The sequence below is a fragment of the Danio rerio genome, chromosome 24 (genome assembly GCF_052040795.2).
Source record: "Danio rerio strain M-AB ecotype USA chromosome 24, GRCz13ab, whole genome shotgun sequence".
NCBI lineage: Eukaryota > Metazoa > Chordata > Actinopteri > Cypriniformes > Danionidae > Danio > Danio rerio.
In genome coordinates this window covers 4,822,279-4,849,101 of record NC_141044.1, presented here as the reverse complement: position 1 = coordinate 4,849,101, position 26,823 = coordinate 4,822,279, and positions in this window count along the sequence as shown.

Here is a 26,823-nt window from a genome sequence, read left to right as displayed (position 1 = left end):
CGCACCTCTCAAAAAATGTAACGCGTATGCTTAGCGCAAGCTCTGTGATTGATCGCCTTGGTAGCGCTGACGAGTGTGGGCGGAGGTGAGAGGCGCGCGAGCCTGATGCACCGAGTGTTTACAAGTGTGGAGTCTCGGGGAGGAGCTCCGGATGGAGACTGCTGTATTGTGTTTATCTTATGATTAAAGTTGTTGCACGTCTGCCGGTTCCCGATGATGAAACTGAGCGAGATTGAGCCACTTGTACATTAAGGAAGCGTTCAGAAAAAAACAAAACACCAGCGAAGAAACTCAACACAGAAAAACATAAACACCTACGGCCAGCTAGCGTTTCGGAAGTATATTGCAGAGCAACAGAAACAGTTGGCAGAAGTATAAATGCGCGGCTACGCGCAAGACTTGTGCTGAGGGTCATGCCGATCCCTTGATGCAGAAGTATAAACCAGGCTTGTTCATCTCGCCGAATGAGACTCAAGTAGTTGGTAAAATGATCTAAACTTCTAAAGAACTGAGAGAAATTGCGATAAATCAATGTAAAAATAAAATAAAATCTATCAATTTTTTGTAGAAAAAAGATCACGAATCCAAGACATAAATTTACAGTTCTGATTTCTCAATTCTGACCTTTTTTTGGTTTTGGCTATAAGTTCACAGTTTACTTTTTTTCCCCTTCTCAACAGCCACTCTCACAATTTTAAGTTTCACATATGAACAAGTTGGAATTGTGAAATATAACAAACTCATAAAAGGTATAATAAACAAATACAAACTTATAATTGCGACGTTATAAACTGAGAATTTTTTGGGGGGAAAGGCTGAATTGCTTGGAAAATTTCATTCCAGACTTTTTCTTTCGTGAGTTATGAGTTTATTTATTGCTATTTTAAAGTTATATCTTGCTAAAAAAAATTATTATAATTAGTTGTAGTAATAGTTTTTATTTATTATTATTATTATTAAATTATAATTTTATTTATTATATATATAATATATTATATATATATATATTATATATTATATTTATATAATTATTATTAAATTATAATTTAATATTTTATTACATTATTATTATTTTAACATTTATAAATGACTAAATGACTTTAGTCAAACGAGTTGTACACTAAATTTGAGTTTCAAAGCTGTGTATCTCTCTATAATTTTAGTGTGTGTTCAGACCAGAGACTGCTATCACACACACTTGCTTATTTTGGATATACATGACAAAAAAAGTGAATGTAAAGCTTTGTCAGTTCTGCTTCTGCCGTCTCTGTTGGTGGTCCCGCATCAAGCTCGGGTTGTATATTTTGTTTATCAAGAGGGCATGAGAAATGAGTTCCCTTGAGTATTGGGGGTCTGCAAGCAGACGTTCTGCTGACAGGACACCACAGGACTCGCTCCGCCAGACTGACACGTCAGGAAATGAGCAATCATGCCTGTCCATTTTGACCTATAATTGCATGAAATGTGGATTTCGAGAAAATGAAGATCTTGAAACACTTTGACTTTATTTTTGGTTGATGTGTGAGTTCAGCTCATTAAGGTTATTGAGAGCTACAGGTATTTACTGAATCTGTATATTTCAAGGACGTATACAGATATTAATCATTACATGATGACTGGACAAGAACATTTTATGTGCAGTTTTACACTAATCTCATGAGACAACATATCTATTTTACATTTTTAAGAAAAAAGTGATTAATCGGTAGAAATTTATGTGCACTAAAATTAGTACTGGGCAAGAATTTGCTTTCAAAATTATAGTTTTGCACATGTGTGTGTATGTGTGTGTGTGTGTGTGTGTATATATATATATATATATATATATATATATATATATATATATATATATATATATATAAATTAAATATATTTTAATTATTTTAATATCTATATAGCACAAATATTTACAAAATTGCTTCCATGTTTTATAGAATGTTTACAATTTTTATGTGTGCATCATATATACATAATAAATATATAAACAAATAAAACATAATTGAACATTATCAGAGCAAGGAAATGTTCAGAGTATGCCTGATAATATTTTTTTTTTTCTGGATAAAGTCTTAGTTGTTTTATTAGTTGTATATATAAATATATAATACACACACACATAAATTGTGTCAAAACAATTCATTTTTGTCCTGCAGCTCATTGGAACAAATTTTAGTAAACTGTATGAATGACATTAAACAACTTAATCAAAATGCTTTACATTGTAGTGAGATTGTGTTGGATTTTTACACTTGGACTTATTTTTGGATATTTTAATTATTGTCACTAATATGCTCTTTCTAATTCATAAAAAAGAACAGGCAAAAAAATAGTTTAGATTTTAATTTCTGTTTGTGTGTAAATGCAAAAAAAAAGCACTGAGAGCTCTTAGAAAAACTCCTAAAGTTATTTCTGATTTTATATTGTGAATTTCCATTTAAACTGCTACAAAAATTAAATAAATAAATGCATTAAATACAATTTTGATTTTAAAAATCCAATATTTCTACCCCAAAATATCAAATAGTATTTAAAATTAACGATAATGAAAACATAAGAATATCCTCCTTATTTTCTTATAGGAAGCTCAAAATGTTCTATTATTTCCGGGTTTTGCTTAAAGTACTTCTTTTCCACTTCTTGAACACCTTTTAGATACTGAAGACAATGTAAACATTTCCAATATTTTGGTTCTGCCTCATTTCTATGCCATTCATTTGTGCCAGTCATGCTTAGTCTCTATTTCAGAGGTGGCCACTGCAGAATAAGCCGCCAACTATTCCAGTATATGTTTTATGCCTCGGATACCCTTCCAGCCACAACCCAGTACTGGGAAACACCCATAATCATTTACACACACTCGTACACTATGGCCAATTTAGTTTATTCAGTGCACCTACATGCCAACAAGCACCAACATGCAAACTCCACACAGAAATGCCAACTGACCCAGCCAAGACTCGAACTAGTGGCCTTCTTGCTGTGAGGCGACAGTTCTAAGCACTAAGCCACCATGCAGGCCCTCATTTCTAAATGTAAAAGCAAGTTCATGATTTTTATTTTTGTATCCATTTCCAATGTCGTTGACATAAATCTCGAGTTTGCAAGAACCATGAGATGTCTGAAACATAATATTGGTGTAGTGGAAAGGCACGGTTTCCTGTCTCAGGTGTCTTGGTCCTTTCATTATTCTCTGCTTTTGCCACAACGACCCAGAAAGAGCTAGGCCAAAATGCCAGCGGACAGCCCTGAGGAAAAGTCCAAGCTCACGTCGCAGGAAATGTGGTCAGTCCCACTGTTGCCAGGGACAACGAGCTTTTCACCGTGTTCAAGCCTGAAACGGATGTGAGTGGGACTCCAGGTTTGCTTACCCTCAGGTCGAACGGTTGAATAGGCCTGCAGGGGTTTGACAGAGCCCCCTTTCCCAACCACTGGTGGATGGATTGGAGGCCCAAGATCTGCGGATTGTTTCACGCCCAAACACTGTGTGGTCTGACAAATGACGGGTCACAAAGGCCAAAGTGTGCTGCTCGGTGCCTATTAGTATAACGTTTGAGCTGACGTCGTGTTAAGAGCCTGTAATGCTGGCTTGATGGACAGGTGGTGATTAGAAGGTGGAATGTAGGAACAGCTTGAAAAAAAGAAAAACACAATAATGATGCTTACTAAAAAGGGCCATTTTACTACTGAGAAAAAAAAAGTTTGAGATAATATCCATTAGAAACTGGCGGGATTATATAAAGGGCAAGAGTGGAAAGAGTACTAAAAAAATCATTCTCATGTAAAAGTACCATTTCTTTCCCACACATGCAGTGCAAGTACAGTAAACGTACATATATTACTCAAAATATAAGTAAAAAGTATCCCTTTTAAAAGTATTTGCAACCCTAAAACAGAAAAACTTGGACCATTCACAACAGGAATGGTCTGGATAATCCTTTTCTTTTCAAATCACATGGCGTCCCCCCAAAAATATCTGAAATATTGATTCATCTAACCACAGTGCACATTTCCACTATGTGATGGTCCATCCCAGATGCCTCAAAGCTCGATGGCAGTTCTGGACACTGTTAACATAGGGCTGCTTTTTGGAACAGTACAGTTTTAACTGGCATTTGTGCATGTAACTACATTGTGATAACTTTTTCTCACTTGGGCTTGTAAAAGCAGTGAGTACTGCATGTGAAAGGCTGATGCATTTATATGTGTATAAATATTTGCAAATTTATATGTGCATGTATTTGTGCATTGTGTGAAAACGTACCATTCAGTAGTGCATTTAGTAATTGTTTTAAGGCCATTTGGCGATTTCAGTCATCATATACTAAACATCCATCATCTTCTCATCATTGACATGAATCTAAACAGTCTGTGCTTGGAACAATTTTGGACATCTTCTTGCAAACTTTTAATCCTTCCATACAGTTTGCCTTTGTAAAGCACCCATGTCTTGAGGTTGTTCAATATGGTGCTATGTGGTTTCTATTTTTAATTTGATTGGATAGGAATCTCAACTCAATAAGACCTCTACCTATTGACTATTGGTCAAAAGTAAGTTTCGACTTAAATTATGGTCAAGCTCAACTTTTAAAGTCAGCATAAAATGGAAGTTAATATTTTCCTTTTTCACGGTACTGTGACATGCGTCCTGCTGAAACGATTTCTGAAATGAGAAAAAACAGGTAGGGTGGTGCGTGACTTTGTGAATGTTCTATAAAAACTGATTGGATCATTGGAAGATGGCATCTTTAACGCTGATTTTAAGATAACAATTGGGCTTGTCCATATTTAATGTAAAAAAATTTAAGTTGGCTCAACCTAAAATTGCAAGGCAACTTGTTGCAGAGCTTTTTGAGTAGACTCAACTTAACTTAGTCATGTGCAGTGCTTGCCCAACAGGACGTCAACATGATGCCAGATTGATGTTGTATCCCAACATTGTGGGGGCATTGCAATTTGTTTGGAAATGAAAATCAGGTTGAGATCAGAACCCAACGTCAGGCAAAAGTCATTGTCCAACATTGGACAGACATTGTATTTTGGTTACATTCCAACAACCAACCTAAAATCACCCAAATATCATTGTCTAACGATGTTACAGCTTGACATTGTGTCGACGTTACCAATATGACGTCTATCAGACATTGGATATTGGTTGCCATACCTGACGAGTAAATGTCAGTATTTGACGTCAATGTGACGTTGGTTTAAGGTGTTGGCTAGATGTTGGATTTTGATCCCTTTCCAACACAACCTAAAATCACCCTAAATCTAACCTAATATTAACATCTTATGAGCTTAATTTAGCTCTGCAGCAAGTTGCCTTACAGTTTTAACAGTCAACTTTTTTACAGTGACCCAATGTTGGGTTGAAACAACCAGCCATCATGAGTGTTTCTTATAAATGCCTTCAAATGTCTTCATTTGTTCAGAAGTGTCATCTTGGGACACTTTGAGTTCCGCAGCTGACAATAGATTTCTACAATTTAGCACCTTGTCTAACACTATCATTTGTCGAAATGGTCTTGTTTTTCTGCAAGCTTGACCAAATGTATTGAGGTGATATCCCCCACTGCGGCAAACAATCAACACTAGCACTGCGGCTTTCATCAAAACTCTGAGCGCACAGTCAAATCTGTTGGCGCTAATTTATTTCATTAGCGTAATAAGAGCACCGCGGAGAGCGGTCCTTCACTTTCCTGTCGTGAAAACAGCATCATTTATTTCCACAGTGTGAGCTCCCTCTTTGACTTGTCCTCCCTTCACCCGAGCGGGTTCATCCGTTCGCACAGTAGAACTCCGTGTGATGAATGAGATCAGGTTAATGTGTCAGGCACGAGATGCTTGGAAATCGGCTTGAATTACTCTCCGCGTAGCTACAGTCGTCTCCATGCTGCAACGCTTTTATCGGCTCCATGTTTACATTCATTAGCACTTGTCTGAAAATGTGTCACATTCGCACTCCCTTCCATTTCATGCATTTGCTCAACCCTTCAAGTCCATTGAAGACAGCCTCGTCCTGCAAACAGATGCTATCAAGCAAAAAAAAAAAAAATGTTTTGTCTGCCTTCCATTAGCGAGACAAACGCTTCCTTCAAGACTTTACATGCCTGTGTGCTGAGAGTCTATAGCAACATCACTCCAAGCCAAGCGTGTGTATACGTTCACAATCTTTTCTTTCTTTGGGTCATTCTCATGAGATACTCAAACAAGGCATGAGAACACCATGCCATGGTTATAACGTGGTCACACTAGCCTTGCTGAAACAAGCACCACTATCAATTCTGTTGAAAATGGTTGAGTACAGGTTGTGTTGCAATAGTATATAATTTTAGTAAAAACGCATATGATTATTCATTAATTTTCCTTTAATTCCTTAATTTATCAGGGGTCACCACAAAGGAATGAATCGCCAATTTATGCAGCATATGTTTAAGATACCCTTCCAGCAACTCAGTACTGGGAAACAGCATAAAGCACAGTCACCTCAGATCTGCACACTGTAATAGTGGTGTATTCTTATACTGTAAACATTTTCAACAAGATTAAAGGATGGGTTCGTTCAAAAATTGTTATTCTGATATTAATTAATCACAGACCACAGCTTTTAATATTTTAGCTGAAAATCGAGAGCTCCCTCATCCTCCACAGGCAGCAACGGTCCTGAGATGGCTTTGTTTGTCTACTACGGCAGACTGCAAGAGAGGGCTGTGACATGAAGGCGCGTAACTTGTAGTGAGTTAGATGCGTAACTTGCAGTTATCAAGATCCCATTGAACTATGCTAGATGTCACAATGAGATGTTATTTAGGTATAGAGTTTAGGTTTGAGGAAGGCTTAGGTGTTAATAACTATGATGGTTGCTTTATGTTTGGGGAAGGTGTAGACGTTAATAAAAATGATGGTTGGATTTAGTTTTGTGGTAGGTATAGATGTTAATAACTGTGATGGTTGGGTTTAGTTGTGGAGTAGGTGTAGATGTTAATTACTGATGGGTACTGTGCCATCTTGCCAACAACATAGTTTTGACGTAGGTCTCCATAATTTCAAGTTACACATTACTACAAGTTACACCCCTTCATGTTTTGTCCTTGTCTTGCAGTCTGCAGACAGACCCCACTCTAGTTTTTGCCTCACCGAATTAGCATACATGTGTTTTCTTCTGTCTGATTGGCCAACCTGGCTGGGTTCACATGTTCTAATGCCATGGAGGCAATTTTTGTGTGTTGCTATCAAATGCGTTGTGAATTACACATTGTTGGCACTACGAGACAGTAATCTGCCTTTGTTTTCAGGTTTGCATTGACTTGAGTGCAATTTACTTGCTCGAATACTTAAATCTGCATTTGGTATGAACCCAGCTTAAAAGGCTTTTATTACCACCTGTTGGTTTGATGTGGCTTTTCATTGGATCATAGTGCGTTTTTTATGGTTTTCACGTGGAGGGATATTTCCTATAAACGAAGGCGGGTGTTTAAAAAAAAACAACCATGTATTTGTGGACAAGGCCTAATTGTTAGCATCACTAGTCCCATTTGTGTACGTATGTACTATTCTTTGGCATTTTGTAGTATAAATAGCTTGAGTACTGTGTTTAGACTCAAAATGTGCACTTTGGAAACCGGAATGATGCATTTATACTGTATAATAGATAAAACAAATTGTTGTTGGACTCGTCATGTACTGTGAATGTTGAGCACTGGATATGCACTCAGTAGTCTCTGCATTCCTTACACAGTAGATGGGTTTAGAGGGACAAAAAGATTATAAATTGAGCGTAGAGAGGTGCATAATGTAATAAGTCAAATATAGCAACAAACTACAAACAACAAACATGCACTTTTTCTTTTTTATGTGTCAGTGTTGAGGTTCATGGATTGCACTTCTGGTTTGTATAATTTTAAAGTAAAAAAAAACAAAACTGAAACTAATTGGTTCAAATATTAACAGGGTACTCTAATTGAATTTATATCCATAGTAAAAACTGAATGGGAGGAGGTATTTTTTCTTTGTTAATTCCCATTTTTATATAACATTGTTTCAGAGCTCTGAGTTCACTGTGTTCTGTTCCTCCTGATTATTTTCAGTTTGTATTCTGAGCAGATTGGTAAAATATTTAACACGTCTGTAATAATACTGCTGTCTCAAGTTTTTTGGGGTTATTCAAGGTCTGCTGAAAAGAATTTGTCAGTTAGTTCTAATACATTTCCTTTTAATATTCAGTGAGGGATCTGTGAGGAGAATGACACCTCACTTATTTATTTATTTATTTTTTACTAACAGAAAAAAAGTTCAATGGAAGTTACAACTCATAGAAAAAAACACTATTGTCTTCATAGTGTGGACTAAATATACACTAATTATTATTGATGATTTTGTCTGATTTAATACAAAGTAATGAGTGTTTTTTTTTTTTTTCTCTTTATTATGCTGTTTGATTAACGTTGAATGTCTGGGCTATTAATCAAAGTTGATTTTCATGCTCATTTGCTTATATACACACACACAACAGTATAAAGACAGTATGATCTGTATAATTCTCAAATCTGCCACATAGCCATGCAATAGTCTGCAATATCAGAACTCATACAGCTTCTTCACTCTTGTGTATTACTCTGCCCACATAGAGTGTCAGCAGATCAATAAACTCACTACAGTTTGACAAATATTGGAGCTGTTGGACAAACTAATGAACTTTTTAGACAACAATGTTGTTGCAGTTTATGTATAGGCATACTGCCTATTTTTAATACTCCTAATTTACGAGATTCAGCGCATTGGCGGCCATCAGCCTGTCATACTGAGCAGAGAAAAGACAGTTGACCACTTAAGCCTTTAGAGGAGAATAACAGCATTTTCTCAGCGAAAGTTTTCAAACTACAGCTGAACAAATCATTACAGAACAGTATTTTGTAGTGCTGTATTTATACCATTGTAATTGTGTAGTGTTTGCTTTGTTTTGGCTTTTTGGGGGTTAATTATTGTGAAATCCTGATTGCAACAAAAAATACTGGAAAATCTCTGTAGACTGATGGCATTTCATCCCGTAAAATTTGTCATCATTTTAAACATTACACTAGAGAATCATTCAAATACTAGCTTTAAAATAACATTGGTAAATGAGCAACCGTTTCTGCTGGTCTGACATTAACTGCAGATGTGCATGAATGGCGGAAGAAAGTAGTTCCTCATACCAAAGGGTTTTTGAAACTTTCCATATTTGATTTTCTTTTTTTACATACATGATATTGTCGTCGAACTGTTGTATAAACACTATCACACTCATAAGAGTGCAATGTGGTTGTATATAGTCACTGGTCGGATACTAAAGCACTCGGCCTGCAGCCTCGAGCTAACACACGCCTCCCACCAGCGTTGATATGCCATATATATATGGCATATATATTTAGCCATATATATATTTAGCAAAATATATATATGTAATCTTTATTTGAAAAATACAAATATTCTGCTAAAATTATTTGTATATCAAAAATAAACTTTCTTCAGAATTTATTTACACAGAACGTTTAGCAGTATTTAAGTTAGTTCATTTTAAGTGACTGTAATCAAATTATCTTAAAAATGAAATGCAATCTCTTAATTAATTTTCTGCTGAAAAAAGCACAGTACTAGTTAATTTTGCTAATTTATTACACTCAACCCAAGTTGTCACATCCACTATTTAAAAAAAAAAATGTCATTTATTAGTACATTGGTGTTCAAACATATCCTGGCTAACTTTTTCAAAATTGCTATTCTCTAGGTTTAGGGTTGTATAGAAAAGGTTACGTCTGTTAACATTGCGCACACACAAACACAAAGGTGTGCTTTCCCAGACTGGCTATCATCAGTCAGTTTGCCTCTAATCCAAACAGACCTTAACCAGAGACAGAAGCTTACCCTGAATAATGACTTCCATTAAACGGATGTATGTATTTGCCAACTGTCTCTCCTCTGTCCACTTGGAAGACAGACAGTCAACACAAATATTAGCATGGCTTGATGGTCCTGCAGATCTTGTCATCTAAACCATCTCAACATTGCAGCTTCTAGCTCTGCTTTTTTTTGTCTTTTGGCATTAACGTCGCCCACCGGGGTCAAACTATCCAAACAAAATGACACAGCGGTGCTGACTGATGGTCTAAATATACGTTTGAGCGATGACTTCTTGCACATGAGTGAAGCCTCTTTCTCCACCTCTCAGAGCAGTTTACGACAAACCTTTTACCCTTCAAAACCTGCTGAAGCATTGAACTTTTGGACCTTCTAGTGAAGCGTAAAGGTTTCTGGGATGAAATCAATGAAATGTAAATCACCGTAATTTGATTATTCTGTAGATAGAACTTCCTGTCATACATTAGGATCTTGAACCATTCGTGAATATATAGAAAAGCTATACATAGAGAAGGCAAGGTACATTTCATACACAATGGTAATTCAAAGTGCTTAACATAATCAAGAATAAAAGTAACAAGTATAAAAAATACATACTGTAAACAACATCCTATTCAATTTTTAATATAGTGGCTAGTTTAAAGTAATTTGTTCGATCTCATTCATAACATTTAGTATAATATTATCATTCCACAATAAAGGGGTGGGATTAAGGGTGGGGTTTTGGGGCATGTCTACTTATAAAAATGTTATATTTTTATGTGAAGGGCGGCACGGTGGCTGTCCGTGTCACCGTGTGGCCAACATGTCGCCCTTTTATTTTATTTTATTTTATTTTATTTTATTTAAATGTGTTTTGTTTTATTTAAATGTGTTTTGTTTTGTTTTTTGCTTTATTTTTTTATTTTATTTTAATTTGTTTTGTTTTTTGTTTTATTTTGTTTTCTTTTCTTGTGTTTTATTCAGTCAACTTTATTTCTGTCATCAACCAATGAGGGCTAGCACGGCCACAACATGTAGCCAAATATTGACCCCTATTAACATCAGGCTACAAACATTAATTAGTGAGGTTTCCATGAATGTATTAATTTTTAATTTTTCCTTAGCATTATAACATGAATCAATCATGGACCCTTTTCTGAGTATCTCAGTGGCAGAACTCATCATAGTTGGGTAAATGGGAGACTACAACAAATACATTTATTTTGTACATCTATTTGCTCAAATAATAAAAGAAAACTTCAAAAACAACAACTTCAAAGTCATTATTCTGCTTACAGTTCATGCATTAGAAACCCCTCAGATAGTTTTTTTGTTGTTGTTGTTGTCATTTTTATGCAAAGATGATATAATACACTGTAAATATCCAAATCTTTTTTATTTTTTCATGAAAAGCGTTCATTCCTAAAATAACTGAAAGGTGATTTTACACTTAATTCTGCACATAATGCAACCATCCTCCATTCTGCTGACAATCCTTTCAGCCTTGATTCAAAATGGCATTGTGTAAAGTGAACTTTAAACTATGATTTTATTATAGATTTTTCACCCAAATCTTGGCGCTGGATCATAATCTTCCTGCTGCAGATTATAAATCTGGGACTCTCTTTGCTCAGAGAAGGGGATGGAAGAGATTTGAGGAATGTTATTACAGCTGTTTTCTTACTTATTGCAGGGGAAGTGAAACAGCAAATCGACTCATGAAGAAACAATTAACAGTCTCTCTTTGTGGGCAAGGAATGAAACAGCTGAATGTTGAGAGAAGCTGAGGAAGAGAGAAAAACCAGGCATTGTGTCTTCTCAATGCTTATAATATCTAGATCTGGCAACATGGTGGGCGGAGCAGAGTCAGCAACAGGATTTTACGTCGTTTTATTCATAGAATGTTGTAGAATATAATAGAATATAGTTTTATTTTTGGAGTGACACAGTGGCACAGCACATCTGGGCATCTGCTGTGTAAAACATATGCCGGAATAGTTGGTGGTTCATTCCGCTGTGGCACCTGATAAATAAGGGAGTAAGCCGAAGGAATGATTAAATAATTTACAGTTTCATGATTTTAATTTTGCTTTTAATTGTGATCTTTCCTCCAACAACTTGTCCTCACATCTGGCTTGGGGCCTGAGCGTGCGGTCAGTACGGCAGTAATTTGATTGGACTGATGGTCTAATGGCATCTGAAGTGAGCCCGGGGTCCCGGGTCCAGGCGAGGGGGCTGAAATGTGGTTAGACGTGTGGAGCAAACTGATGAAATGGACGCCTGGTGTCTTAAGCAGAGGAGCGGCGAATTAGAGCATTGTGACCTATCAGCAAGCATCAGCTCGGGTCACTCAATGACAGCCCCTATTAGACGTCCCGCAGTGCGAACCGCACATGCCAGGCGGAGGACTGAAATGGAGGAGGGCTGCGATGCGAGCTTTCCGTACCAGTGACCAGGATCAAGGCCGTCCGCACGGGACCGGCCCGATACTTTCTGTCACTCCATTATATGGCATGGGCGGCGTGTTTCATGCCTGGTAAATGAGGTGACAGGGAAAGTCAAGCTGACCTTGAGATGAAGGGTCCGGCACGCTGTGGGCTCCCACTACTCTACAGTGAACAGACATTCAGGACATTCAGGTCTGAGCTGTGTGCTAACATTTAAAAAGCAATGTGTGGTTTTATTAGACAGCTAAACTAATTCCAACCAATCAATAAACCATGAAAGTGAGTATGTACTGTATATTTGCCCAGCTATTGTATATATTATTTTGTATATTTTTGTATATTAAATTATTATATTGAATTATTAGCTCTCTTGAATTATTTTTTCCCCAATTTCTGTTTTCCAGAAAGAAGATTTTTTTAACACATTTCTTAGCATTAATAGTTTGATTAGCTTAATACTAACTACTGATTTATTTTATACCTGCAATTATTCGATTCATCTTTATTTCTATAGTGCTTTTACAATGTAGATTGTGTCAAAGCAGGGTCACATAGAAGATTATAGTAAATTGAGTCAGTGTCAGTTCAGTTTTCAGTGTTCTGTTTTGTTCAGTTTAATGATGACAGTGCATAATATTTGACTAGATATTTTTCAAAATACTAGTATTCAGCTTAAAGTGACATTTAGGCCGTACTCACACTATGTACAGTTGCCTTGAACCGGGCCAAAGCACGCTTGTCCCCCCTCCCATCTCCCCTGACGGCCCGCACTCACATTACATTCGGGCCTGGGCTTGCTCACGTCATCGATGCTGCGCTGTTCAGTAAGCGCTCTCGCTCAGCACAGTGGACATTTCTTTAGTTATATCGTTTGGGATGCGGTGACGCACAGTCAAATATTTCGCCGAACAGATCAGCCACTTTTGACGCTCATAAACAGTCTTAAAGTCCTGGTGCTGCAGGAATGAGGAGGTTTGCTGAAGGTGCGCTGCTGTCGTGCAGTGACGGGTTTGTGTCTTTAATTATCTACGACAGTTTGCGTTCATTGAACAGTAAGATTGATTAATAAATCAATATGAAACAGTCCCTTAAAAGTCACGTCTCGCTTTCAGATTCGGGCTTTGGTGCATTTTGCACTCACACACTTGCGTACCGCACCAAAGCCCAAGTGACCGCGCTCAGGCACACCTCTTCCAACTGGGCCAGGGCCGGCCAAGTAAACCGTGCCAGATTCAGAGCACTCACACTTCTCAAATGATCCGGGAAACGGGCCTGGGCACGGTTTGGATAGCGTAGTGTGAGTGCGCCCTTAAAGGCTGAACTAGGTTAATTAAGCAAGTTAAGGTAATAAGGCAAGTCATTGCCTGCATCCAAAATCGCATAGTTCCATACTAGTATGCTAAAAACAATATGTGAGCCGAGTAGTAGGTCCAAATTCATAAAATTTAAAGTACAGAATGCTAGAAGTACCTGGATGACCTACTACTTTTTCATTCCAATGGATACTGCACTATTTCTTGATGCACCGCTAGAGAATTCATTAATGGGAGTGAAGTGACGCAACTGACCAAGGTAGGGCTTGTGATCATGACGAAATGGCATATGTTGTACGTTCGAGTTCCATTAATATTATTGACATTCATACTGTATAGAACGTACTTTTTCAGCTGTCGAGTAGTAAATTCCAAATGCAGCTCCTGCTGAGCAATAAGTGACTTTGGACAAAGCCATTGAATAATGATAATTCTTCTGTAGAGACTCAAACAAAAATTCTTTAGAGGACTAATAATGAGGACTAAAAAAATTAAATCTGCTTTCATCCTAGCCGAAATAAAGCTAATAAGATTTTTTCAGAAGACAAAATCTTATTAGAAATACTGTGAAAAATTCCTTGCTCTGTTAAACCATCATTTGGGAAAAATTTTAAAAAAGAAAAACAAATTAGCAGGAGGGGGATAATCATTTTGACTTCAACTATCAGTGCTTCCCACACATAGACTTTACTTAGGCGTCACCGAGGTCTATTAACGGCCGCCCAAGTATTTTTGGTGGTGACACATAAATACTACTATTATTATCATCCTTGTACACTTTTGTTTATCCGCCAAAGAAAGCCAAACATTTGCGATTGATTAAGCAGTGGAAAATCTTCTCTCGCTCTGCACGTTTCCTACTGCTGGTTCTGTGAGTGTGAGAACTATCAATACTCAGACAATCAAACGTCCTCTGCAGAACCACAGAGATGACATGGGTCGAAATGTGTCCCGGCCATAGTTTCTAAATCTTCTAAATTGTCTGGGATTCAGGTTTTACTTTCGCTTTCTAAAGTTGCCGTTATATGTATGTGTTTTTTCATTACCTTTTTGCAGCTGACTGCATGCACACAGCTCAGAGAAACATTAAATGATTAATCATTTAATATACGACTCAGATAAACATTATTATATACTCAGAGAGAACTAAATATAATGGCTGCAAAATATTTGTACACTATTATAAATGGCTAATCAACTAATCTATCTATCTATCTATCTATCTATCTATCTATCTATCTATCTATCTATCTATCTATCTATCTATCTATCTATCTATCTATCTATCTATCTATCTATCTATCTGTCTGTCTGTCTGTCTGTCTGTCTGTCTGTCTGTCTGTCTGTCTGTCTGTCTGTCTGTCTATCTATCTATCATCTATCTATCCTGTATGTATATATATATACATATATATATATATATATATGGCGGCACGGTGGCGCAGTGGGTCAGTTGGCATTTCTGTGTGGATGTCCTGTTCTGTTTGCATGTTCTCCCCGTGTTGACGTAGGTTTTCTTCGGGTGCTCCAATCTTTGCCAAAATAGACTACAATTTATGCTTTTGATCAAAAATCTAAACCATAATGAATGTAAGATGTGGGGTGACATCTGCCGAAAATTGCTGTTGTGTTTCTGAATGTGGGGTCACACCAGCAGCTTTGCATAAAGAAACAAGTGGCTAAAGTTTATTTTTAACAAGCTCCCTGATGGTTTCAATCCAACCTCAACCGTTTCTGAGGCACATTTCAAACGAGATTGTTTTTGTGATCCTGTCACAACGTAATGAAGCTTTGCAAGGAAGCTGTTATGGATGGAGCAGTGCAGTCTATAATTGACCCGACAGGAAACCCATGAATTGAGTGCGGTAACTCTTTTTCACATGCAAAGAAGTAGTTAACCTTAAAGATCCCGTGAAGTGCTTTGGAATGGACATTTTTTAATCAGTGTTTGACGCAATCACAACGGAAACACAATGACTAGGTGGGACATCGAGTAGCTCCTCCCCTTTAAAAAACAGCCAATAGCGTTTTGCTTTTATCTCAAGCTCTGCCAATGAGAGAGTTTGAGATCAAGCGTATCAAATGAAAAGTACATAATAAGTGTCTTTAAGAGGGGGCGCGGCCTGTCAGATACTAAAGAGCATGTGATTGGTCAAGATTTGATGAGAAACTAAAGGATGAGGTGATGTCAGAAAACAATTTCTGAAGTAGCTGAAATCATAGTGATATGGAACTCTAAAGCACTCAAAACCTGCACAAAAACAACTTAGTCGGTATCTGATTTATCTGAATTTAGTATTTATCTGTATTTATTAATAATAATTGAACTATAGAGTGTAAAAAGATGTGGACGTATTATTCGTGACGTCACCCGTAGAGCGTAAATTAAGCTACAAGTAGGCATGGCCAACCATCGGCCAAAAAGGCGGAGCATCAGTGAAGCTACAAACATCAGGCTGTTCTTTGGGAGAAACACTTAATACTCCATTATCTGCAACTTGTTTGTGTTCTGACCACATGTGCTTGGTTCATTCCACTGTGGCGACCCCTGATCAATAAGGGACTAAGCAGAAGGACAATGAATTATTGAATGAATTACATAAAGTCACCAATGACCCAGGTATGTAATAGTGTAAGTGAAATATTATTATATATTGTGCAACAATATTAATACCAGCCTGATCTCACGAGAAAACGTAACTATTTTACGTTTTGCCAGTTTAGTGGCTAATTCGTACGAATTCGTACGATTTCAGTCGTACGAAATGATACGATTTTAAAAAGGAGGCGTGGCACCTAACCCCACCCCTAACACCAACCGTCATTGGGGGAAAAGCAAATCGTTCTAAATTGTACGAATTAGATCGTACGAATTCATACGAATTAGCCACTAAATGAAAAAGTTACGAATTGCCGTGAGATTGTGTTGATTAATACATATGATGTCATAATACTATGTAATACATAATATTACATAACCTCCTCCGGGTGCTCCGGTTTCCCCCACAAGTCCAAAGACTGCGCCATAGGCGAATTGGGTAAGCTAAATTGTCCTTAGTGGATGTGTGTGCATGAGTGTGTACGGATGTTTCCCAGTGATGGGTCGCAGCTAGAAGGGCATCTGCTGTGTAAAACACATGCTGGATAAGTTGGTGGTTCATTCCACTTTGGCGACCCCAGATTAATGAAGGGACTACGGCCAAAAAAATTAATATTACAAAACACACACACACACACACACACACACACACACACACACACACACACACACACACACACACAAACACATAGATATGTATATATAATTTATATTTACCAGTTGGTTTTTTTTATTATTATTTGGCAGTTTACTTTAGTAAGATATGATTGCATGTGTGAATAATTGAACATCATGGGGTTAATTACGCTGAGTCACCAGTTTCCCATCTGTACTTTCTGCTGTCTGTATTTTGATTACTCTGGCTAAATAAAGGAAGATGGAGTCCTGTAAATATTTATACTCTCATAATGTCTGTGCAGTGAGCAAAAAGAAATCTCTGCCACACTCTTCCTATCTCTAGAAGAAAAAAAAGGGGAAAAAAATCCTGAAAACAAACATTAACAGGGACTTTCTGCATTTTGTCTGCAAAATAAGAGTGAGGAAGCTTGTTCTACACACCTTTGTTTTAATGCTCTCATTTAGACATCTCTGCAAAGACTCAAGAACTCAAGAAAGTGTTCTTGCAGGACTCCCAGAGCTCATCAAGATTCTTTGGATTCATCTTCAGTGCCTCCTCCTTCAACTAATCCCAGACATGCTCAATAATGTTCATGTTTGGTGACTAGGCTGGCCAATCCTGGAGCACCTTGACCTTCTTTGCTTTCAGGAACTTGTGTGGAGGCTGAAGAATGAGAAGGAGCGCTATCCTGCTGAAGAATTTGCCCTCTCTTGTGGTTTGTAATGTGATGGGCAGCACTAATGTCTTGATTCCTCAGGCTGTTGATGTTACCATCCACTCTTCAGATCTCTTGCATGTCCCCATACTGTATATAACCACAAACCATGATTTCTCCTTCACCAAACTTGACCGATTTCAGTGAGAATCTTGGGTCCATGCAGGTTCCAGTAGGTCTTCAGCAGTATTCGTGATAATCAGGATGCAGTTCAACAGAAAAACTGACCTTCTGCTACTTTTCTAGAAGTCAAGTTAATATTTGTTGCTCTTACAACTGGGATCAACGACAAGTCTTTTGTCAGGAAGTGTACGTTGTATACAGAGGATGCCCTTCTAGTCGCAACTCAGTTCTGGGAAACACCCATACACTCTTGCATTCACAGACACACACACTACGGACAATTTAGTTTATTCAGTTCACCTACAGCGCATGTCTTTGGACTGTGGGGGAAACCCATGCAAACACTGGGAGAACATGCAAACACAGAATTGACAACTGGCCCATTCGGCACTTGAACTAGCAATGTTCTAGCTGTGAGGGGACAGTGCTAACCACTGAGCCATCATGCTGCGTAGGCATGGTATCTATCAGAGACACATGACACTAACTGACACGCATCAACAAAACAAGCATTCCAGATTATTATATTTGATGATGCCACTTTATACACAACGATTTTGTTTCTTTACCTTTTATTTATTCAGACATCTTATCCTTAAAATTCTAGATGCTCAATTAGAACCACGTTTAATACGGGCATGACAATTTAATGTGTTAAAAGAACTGTTGGATTTAGTTCATGAATCCATCCAAATTAGCCTTTTGACCAGCCTTTAACTGCTGTCCCCTTCATTACACGGCTGTTTACGCAGTATGTGTGGTCTGTTTACAAGGACGTGTGTGGAGAGAGCGAGCCCAAAAAACCCAATGCTAATAATTGAGTTCAGTTTGAAAGGAAAATAAGCAAATTCCGGCTAAATTTCAAAGAGTAATATTTGCTTTGGAACGCATGTGCGACTCGAGCCGAGGAAAAGACTGTCTACGTGCTGATGAGAGATTTTTGAAATTATTTTTGGTTGATGGTCATACTCTTAACCCCAAGAATGATTATGCAAGTGAAGATTAGGATCATTTTAAGTTATTCTAAAACTGAAAATATTTATTAAACGCTAAAGGGGGCATTTTAACCGTGATGTGGCAAGCTGATAAAATAATAAAACCAGATATAACATATTTTTTCTGAATACATAATTACAATTACACACTTTTGTATTATTATATTATTCAATATTATATTTAAAGTTTGTAGTGTGTTTGTAGTTTAAAATATTTTTAATATATTATACTTTATTATAATGTATTATTATTATTATTAGTATTGGTAGTGATAGTAATAATAAATTTAATATATTTATATATTTCAAATATAAAATTTTGTAATTATTTTAATTTTAATATTTTAATCATCATCAACAACAACAATAATAATAATAGTAATAACAATAATGGTAATGATAAAATTAGTAAAACAATGTTTAAATTAAATAGTTTTTTAAATTAATTAATTTTTATGTTTAAAAAATTATATCATATTTTTGGTTGACAGCCATAACCTTAACCCTAAGGATGATTATTATTGAAGATATTAGTGAGGATAAGGATCATTTGAAGTTATTCTAAAATTTAAAATATAAACACGTGCATAAAGGAGTTCATCTTAAATATGGCAAGTTGATATGATAATCAAAACCTGAAGTTTTAATAAATATTAATTTACGAACAATTCTTTAAAACACAATATTAAAGTGAGATTTTTTATTAATATATTATTTATTATTATACTTAAAGTTAGTTTGTTTGTAGTTTAAAATTGTGTTTTTAATGTATTATAGTTTATTATGATGTATTATTATTATTTGTCGTAGTATTAATCAATTTAATATAAGTCTTTTTAATATACGTTTTTTAAATGTATAATTTTCTAATGATTTTAAAATCACACATTTTTGTATTAATATTATGATTTTTTAATCATCAACAACAACAACAACAACAATAATAATTATAAAATATACTACTACTACTAATAATAATAAATAAATATAGTAGTAATAATAATAATAATAATAAATTATTATTATTATTATTATTGATAATAATAATAATAATAATAATAATAATAATAAAATGTTGAATTTTAAATAGTTAATACAAATAATACACAATTTTACATCAATAAAATAGTTTATATTATATATTATTATTTTTTAAATATATGTTAATTATTTTATTGTTTGTTTAAATAACAATAATAATGTTGAAATTAAATTAGTTCAGTTAACGAAATTAAAACTGTTAACTGGTTATCTATTTGTGTAATATCTCAAGGTTTCACAGAATTAAAATATGTTTATTCAGATGATTATTTATTTAAAAGTATAGCCAATTTGCATTACATTTTGTTCTGTAAATCTTTTTAAGGTGCTAAAAAAAGCGCTTTGCATTAAGATTCGGATCACCATTTTGTGCTAATGACCGGCTGACTGCACATTATCCGCTGGCAGTAAAGCAGATGTACACCACAGAGGTCTTTCTTCCATTTGCCAGAAAACCCACAAGTGAACAATATAGAGCGTCCAGATGGAGAAAAACCCTGACAGATATGGTGTGACTGGGACAACATTTAGCATCCCTCACAGTGTAAAGCTTTTCTATCAGCTCCAGGTCCAAACACACAGTCAACAAGTGCCCTGTAAATGCTTTACGAGAGCAGGCATAGTTTCCTGCGCTCTCCCCTCATCAGATAACCAGCTCGGTCTGCAAATTCCCATGATGACACGGGCCATGAGAAGTTGATGGCCGCAGTGATATCTGGAACAAGGTGTTGCAACCAAAGAATGCTTGACTGAGGCTGAAGATTTGTCTTGCTCGACAGATAACGGGGCAATTCTGTTTCATTGCTGTCTCCATGTTATCTACGAGTCTGACAAGTCAAGCAGAATGCCATGCACCATCCGTCTCGCTCACAGTTCTGTTTCCCTTGGTTTGGTTTTTAGTTGTCTACTCTTGTGCAAAATAAATATCTGCATTTATAGTTGATGTCAAAAATCCATCAACAAACATTTTCATCATTAGTGTTTGAACACACAAATGAAGTGAAACCTGTTCCCCACTGAAAGAGTGAGAGAACACAGAAGTGTCCCGGTGAAAGACATGTGATGAATACTATCATGAACTGGCTGGCCCGAGTGCTGTAACCGTACCTTGAACACATGTTTTTTGCTGAGGAGCTGAAAGATGGCACTCCCAGGGCCAGAGTTGACTGCTTCTAACCTTGAGCAAATATAAAACTGATTTACCGCCACTACTCCTGTTTTCCGCATACGAAAAGGACACAAAAGAGACATTGAGGCAGCAGCAAATTGTTTATTTTCTTTGGAACATTCCAGCTGTTGACAGATATTCCCCTTGCTCAAAACGCCTGTAAGATTCTTCCACACATTTGACTGTTAGCTGTGTCTTTGTTTCGAGAGTTTTACTCTTAACACATTCTCTTCGGTGAGAGTTGCTAGAGCTTACAGCGGTGGAAATCAAAAAAAAAAAACACTAGTAGGTTCGAGTACATTTCCCCTCAGCCATAATTAGTTGCACTCCTTATCTAGTCAAGAGTTACAATATTAAAAATTTTAACCCACATGTTTTTGTTGATCGTGATTAAAGAATAAAATACTATGCAAGATTACTGAGATTGTTTTAATGTTATTTATTTAGGTATTAAAGCTAAAAATTTGGTATTTTACCTGCAAATTTAGCTTAAGTACAATCAGAGACATAATTTAAGATGAGCCTTGTATTTTAAAGACTGTAATAGCTAAATTTAAGCCTTTTAAAATTGCTTAATCAACAATCCAGGCTCATTGTGTATACGTATCCAGGTCTACATTTCTGGGGACAGTGAAATAAGTAACTGCAGGTACGTCTGCTCGCAGTTTTTGTTTTCACAAATCCACCAGAGGCCGCTGTTTATTGTTTTTGATGATCACAGTTTCCTCCTGCGCGTCCTCTTTTTGCCTAAATCGACCAGAGAGCACAATATACACTTCAGGCCAGTTTGCTGTCGACTGAATGACTGACCGACTGACCCACCCACCCCCTTCCCTAAACCCAACCGATAGTGTTTTCAAAAGCAATCTAGAAAAAGAAAAGCCGTAGCGGCAGTGTGATTTCACCACATTTTCAGCCTGTTGTGTATTTGTTTATTTATTTATTCACTGCTTTTGTTTTACCTGGTTTCTGGAACCGTTCTTCATCAGACTCGAACCACAACGTCACAGTCACCTCTGCTCCACATCCCAATTCCTCCGACATACACAGCAAGCAACTGGGCAAACTGGTAACACCGGAAAAGCTGTCTGTACGGACAAAAGCCGTCAACGAAGTCACTCTGCACGCAGCATTCGTTTTAAATATAAAATGCAGCCAGACATACCTCTGGCTACATAATTCGCGCTCTCCAGAAATGTTGTCAATCCTATTAACAAAATACATTCTGGAATGTTCTTGTAAACAATCGCTCCATCAGGCTTGAGGCTCTCAACACCGCCCACGCTCGTCATCGATACCATGCCAACAAATCTCAAAGCTTGCACCATGCATCGTTACGACGTGTAGTTACATTTTTTGAGAGGTGAGCGTCGGCCACCGCAAGCACTATACGACCGCGCAAATGCTGCTGCGGACTATATGCGTGTGATTGACACAGAAGTATAAATCAGCCTAAGCGACCGCAAAAAAAGACAAATGCATGTGCTAGTGAAGGTTGTGAGTGTTTACATCGGTTTGATGGATAAATATGAATTTGTAGCTAAATTTTAAACGGTGGCAAACAGCATTTCCCGTTGTTTTACATTCATGATTATGTGCTTGCTACAACATACCTTTAACGATAGAAACTATACGTATTACATTCAGAGATGTTGTTTATGTTCACACATCAAAGTTTAAAATATGATATAGTAGTGGACCACCCCTATTTATTATTTTTTTTTTTATTTACTAAATGCTAAAGGTAAGTATTCTTATTTAATTTGCATTGACATATAATTGGACTTGGTTCTAGCCTGTATCTTGATAAATCCTTCATTTATTTCTCGTATTTAGGTGGAGATTTTTGCAGTGTATGAAAGCTTCAGAAAGGTGTGCAGATCTATTTTTAAAAATGGCTGAGATTTTCACTTTCACTTGCTCAGGCTTTTCAAACTCCCGCTTGGCACAGAGCTCTTCTCAAACAAAATGCCACAGTAACCAGATCGTCGCACACGCGAGTCCTGTTACAACTCCATTAATGACACCAGATGACCCACGTGCTGCTCTCCAGAGAGAGACAAAGAATTCCAACAAAACTCTGAATGCATGATGTCATTTCAAGACTAAACCAGACTTGTTGACGATGTGCTCTGGCTCTGCAACGTGAGCTGTATTCTTACAGTTAGCTTTTGCATTGTAATTCTTCGAGTCTAAGACACTCAGTTGAGTTCTGAGAATTCAGACTATTTTGGCAGCGAACATGGCGCCGTAAAACTGATCCATATTGGAATGGACTTGTCACTCAGCAATTCCAAGAGGCAATAAAGAACTGCGCAGGTCCCAGAAGGCAATATTTCAGTCAGCGGCGCTCTCTGGAAAGGAGGACAGGGATTTATCCGGCGGGGAGCAGAGGTCAGAATAAATCTCCGCCTCTTTTGAACCTCTGCCTGTAAATGACGGAGATCGATTTAGGAGTTACTAGAGTGTTTTGGGAGGAAGCTAAGGTGTTTTAGGACGTTAATGTGTTGCTAAGTTGTTTTAGCTAGTTATTAGGGGTTTTGGAGTGTTTCACTGGTGTCTTTTAAGTAGCATGTCTTTGGTAGACTTTGTGTTCACCGATCAATATTGTGCACAACAAGACAAGAGACATATTTTAAAGGTGTAGCTCACAAAAAAAAAATATATATTTAGACACCCTTAAGTGGTTCCAATTTAGTCACCCTCAAGTGGTTCCAAACCTGTATAAGCTTCTTTATTATGTTGAACTCAGAAGACTATATTCTAAAGAAAGCCTACTAGCCATTGACTTCCATTGTGGAAAAATTCAATACTATGAAAGTCGAGGGTTACAGATTTCCAACATACTAAAAGCATATATATGTTACTGTTACTTCCATGTGGATGTAACACAGTTTGGGCACTCTTGTATCTGTTTTTGCTCATTTTGTTTTGTGTATTTTATATACGTGGGTTGGCTGTGTCAGTCTTTCAGGACAAATATTGACGTTGGATGACCTAATTAAGAGGAGATCCAATCGTGGGATTAGTCCAGTGGGATTCTATATAAGAGAAATGCTGCGTCAGTTTCGGGATTACTCTTTATGTGTGTGTTTCTTCTTCTTTGCTTTGTTCTGCCGTTGTTTGTTTAACTTTTGTTAGTGTGATGTGTTTGTCATCTAATATCGAAATGTAGTATAAATGACAACAATAATTACAACTTTTTTTTTTGATATTCGTTCCCTCTTGACCTTTAAAACGTAGGACTTTCAAACAGGTTTGGAACAAGCAAAGGCTGAGTAAATGATTACAGAATTCTTAGGTGAACTATCCCTTTAAAAAGTTAAAATCTACTTTGATTTCATGCATAGTTTAACATTTTACATTACTATCTATACAGTACTCACTGTTCTTGAATGGCCCAACCAGAGCCCTGACTTAAACACAATTGAGCATATCTGGAGAGACCAAAAAATTACTGTCACCAACATTTACTATCTAACCTGACAGAACTTGAGATGATCTGCAAAGAGAAATGGCAGAGGATCCATAAATCCATGTGTGAAACATGTTTTGCATCTTGTTTGCCCGGAAAATGTAATGTTTCACTGAGCCACCAATTGTTTTATTATGCATTTACACCTGGTGCAAAATACAAAAATGCAACTGTGTGTCATAAATGTCAGTTATGGCTAATTGGATGTGATAATCTTCCATAGTCCATACGCTGAGCCACATTTATTAAAATGTAACTAAATGAGTTCAGTGTTAGGAATGCAATGAAGGAGTGGCTTCACAACAACTCTGTGATTATTTTTTAATGGCCCAGCCAGAGCCCTGACTTTAACTCTTGAGCATTTCTGGAGAGACCTAAAAATGCCTGTCTACCAATTTTTACTATGTAACCTGACAGAATTGGAGATTATCTGCAAGCAGGAATGGCATAAGTTCAGGTGTGAAAACTTTTGTGTCGTGTTTGGCCGGAAAATGTATTATCTTTCACTGAACCACTGCTTGCTTTATTATGCATTTGCATCAGGTGCAAAATAGAAAATTGTAATTTTAAGTCATTTTAAATGTCAGTTATGGCTAATTGGATGTGATAATCTTACAGACAGAGCCACATTTATTAAAATGGAACAAAAGCAGTTCTCTGTTAGGAATGCATTGCCTCATTTGAGATTGAGGAAAGCAAATACATAAAATGACAAGCAACTATCACATTGCTGAAACAAGGTGAGAAAGAAAAAGCTGAGAGAAACTGGGAGAAACCTGGGCCACGGAGAAAAAACATGAAGAAACAGTTCACGGGGCCAGCTGGAGGTGGCGGGCTGGCCCCTGCTGCGGCCTGTTCCCATACACTGTGTTAATTTGTCTGTTTGACAGACTCAGCGGACAGCCTGCTGGAAGTCTGCCCAAACTGCACAACTATTTCCTGAATGGGACTCCCTCCTGGCCCCTTCACCCCCCCCCCCCCTCTCTCTCTCTCTCTCTCTGTCTGTAGATCACTTTCTGAACTATCTTGCCTCTTGGACCAATGTAATACCTTATGTAATGTTTAATTAATGGCGAATCCATGATTATATTCTACAAATTAGCAATCTATTTCTTTTTTTGGTAACACTTTCATTTAAGGTGATTTAGTTACACATGTTACAAGCAGTTACTATAGTAATTACAATGAAGTATGCATAATTACATGTAACAAACCCTAAACCTAACTCACATTCTAACCCCAACCATGTAGTAAGATAATTAATATTAGTCAGTAGTTAAATTAATACTTACTTTACTCTACGCCACCTTAAAATAAAGCATAATCATTTCTTTCAAGTAATATAGCCACTGTTGGGGCAACACGGTGGTTTAGTGGTTAGCACTGTCACCTCACAGCAAGAAGGTTGCTGGTTTGAGTCCTGGCTGGGCCAGTTGGCATTTCTGTGTGGAGTTATTATGTTCTCCCTGTGTTCCAGAAGTTTCCTCATGGGTGCTTTGGTTTCCCCCTCCAAAAACATGTGGGATAGGTGAATTGAATAAGCTAAATTAGCTGTAGTGTATGTGTGTGCATGTGAGAGTGTATGGGTGTTTCCCAGTGCTAAGTTGCAGCTGGAAGGCTGGGAAAAAGGAGATCCTCTTGCTGTAAGGTGACAGTGCTAACCACTGAGCCACGGTGTCGCCTCAGCTTATTCAATTATGAAATAAAAAAATTGTTCAAAATTACTGTCTTAGTAGTTTAGTGTTAAACAAATTAAGTAGCAGTTATCAATAGCTTATATTTAGCAGCAAGAAAACTGATCCATTGTATATATCAGGTAGTCAACACCATTCACAAACTAGGTAACCCACTTGCGACCAATCATCAGCCACTGGCGACAAGCAGAGATAAAGTCACTGGTGGTGTGAATGAGGCTTTAAATAGCCCCCAAGAACACTTAAGTCCACGTCTCAGAAGGTCGGTGTCATTTTAGACAGCATATTAGGGAAGTGATCATAATGTCTTCGCTTGTCGAGCATATTTTCTTTCTGCAGGCACCCATTGGAAATGTCACAGCCCCTTTAGGATGACCGATAATACTTGTGCAATTCAGCAGAGACCAAATCTCTAGTGCTTGCTGGACTTTCCCTAACCCTACCAACTCCTCAAATGTGTAATGTGCGGCTCTATAAAATCACTCCAGACATGTCAGTCCACATTTCAGGCACTTTGGTCATTTAGAAGAGCATTGTGTTTGGTTTGGTTGGGTTAGTTGGTGCACTTTGTGTTGAATAACACAATGAATAATTCTTGTGGCAACGAGTCTGTGAGGTAATAAAGGGTCAGGGGAGTATTTGGGGGTCCCAACATCTGCCATCTCTTAGCGACTGCGGAATTAGAAATATTACATGGAACTTTATAGAGCAGAAGGAAATTAATTGGCGACACAGATACTGCAATTGCGGTCCCTGGT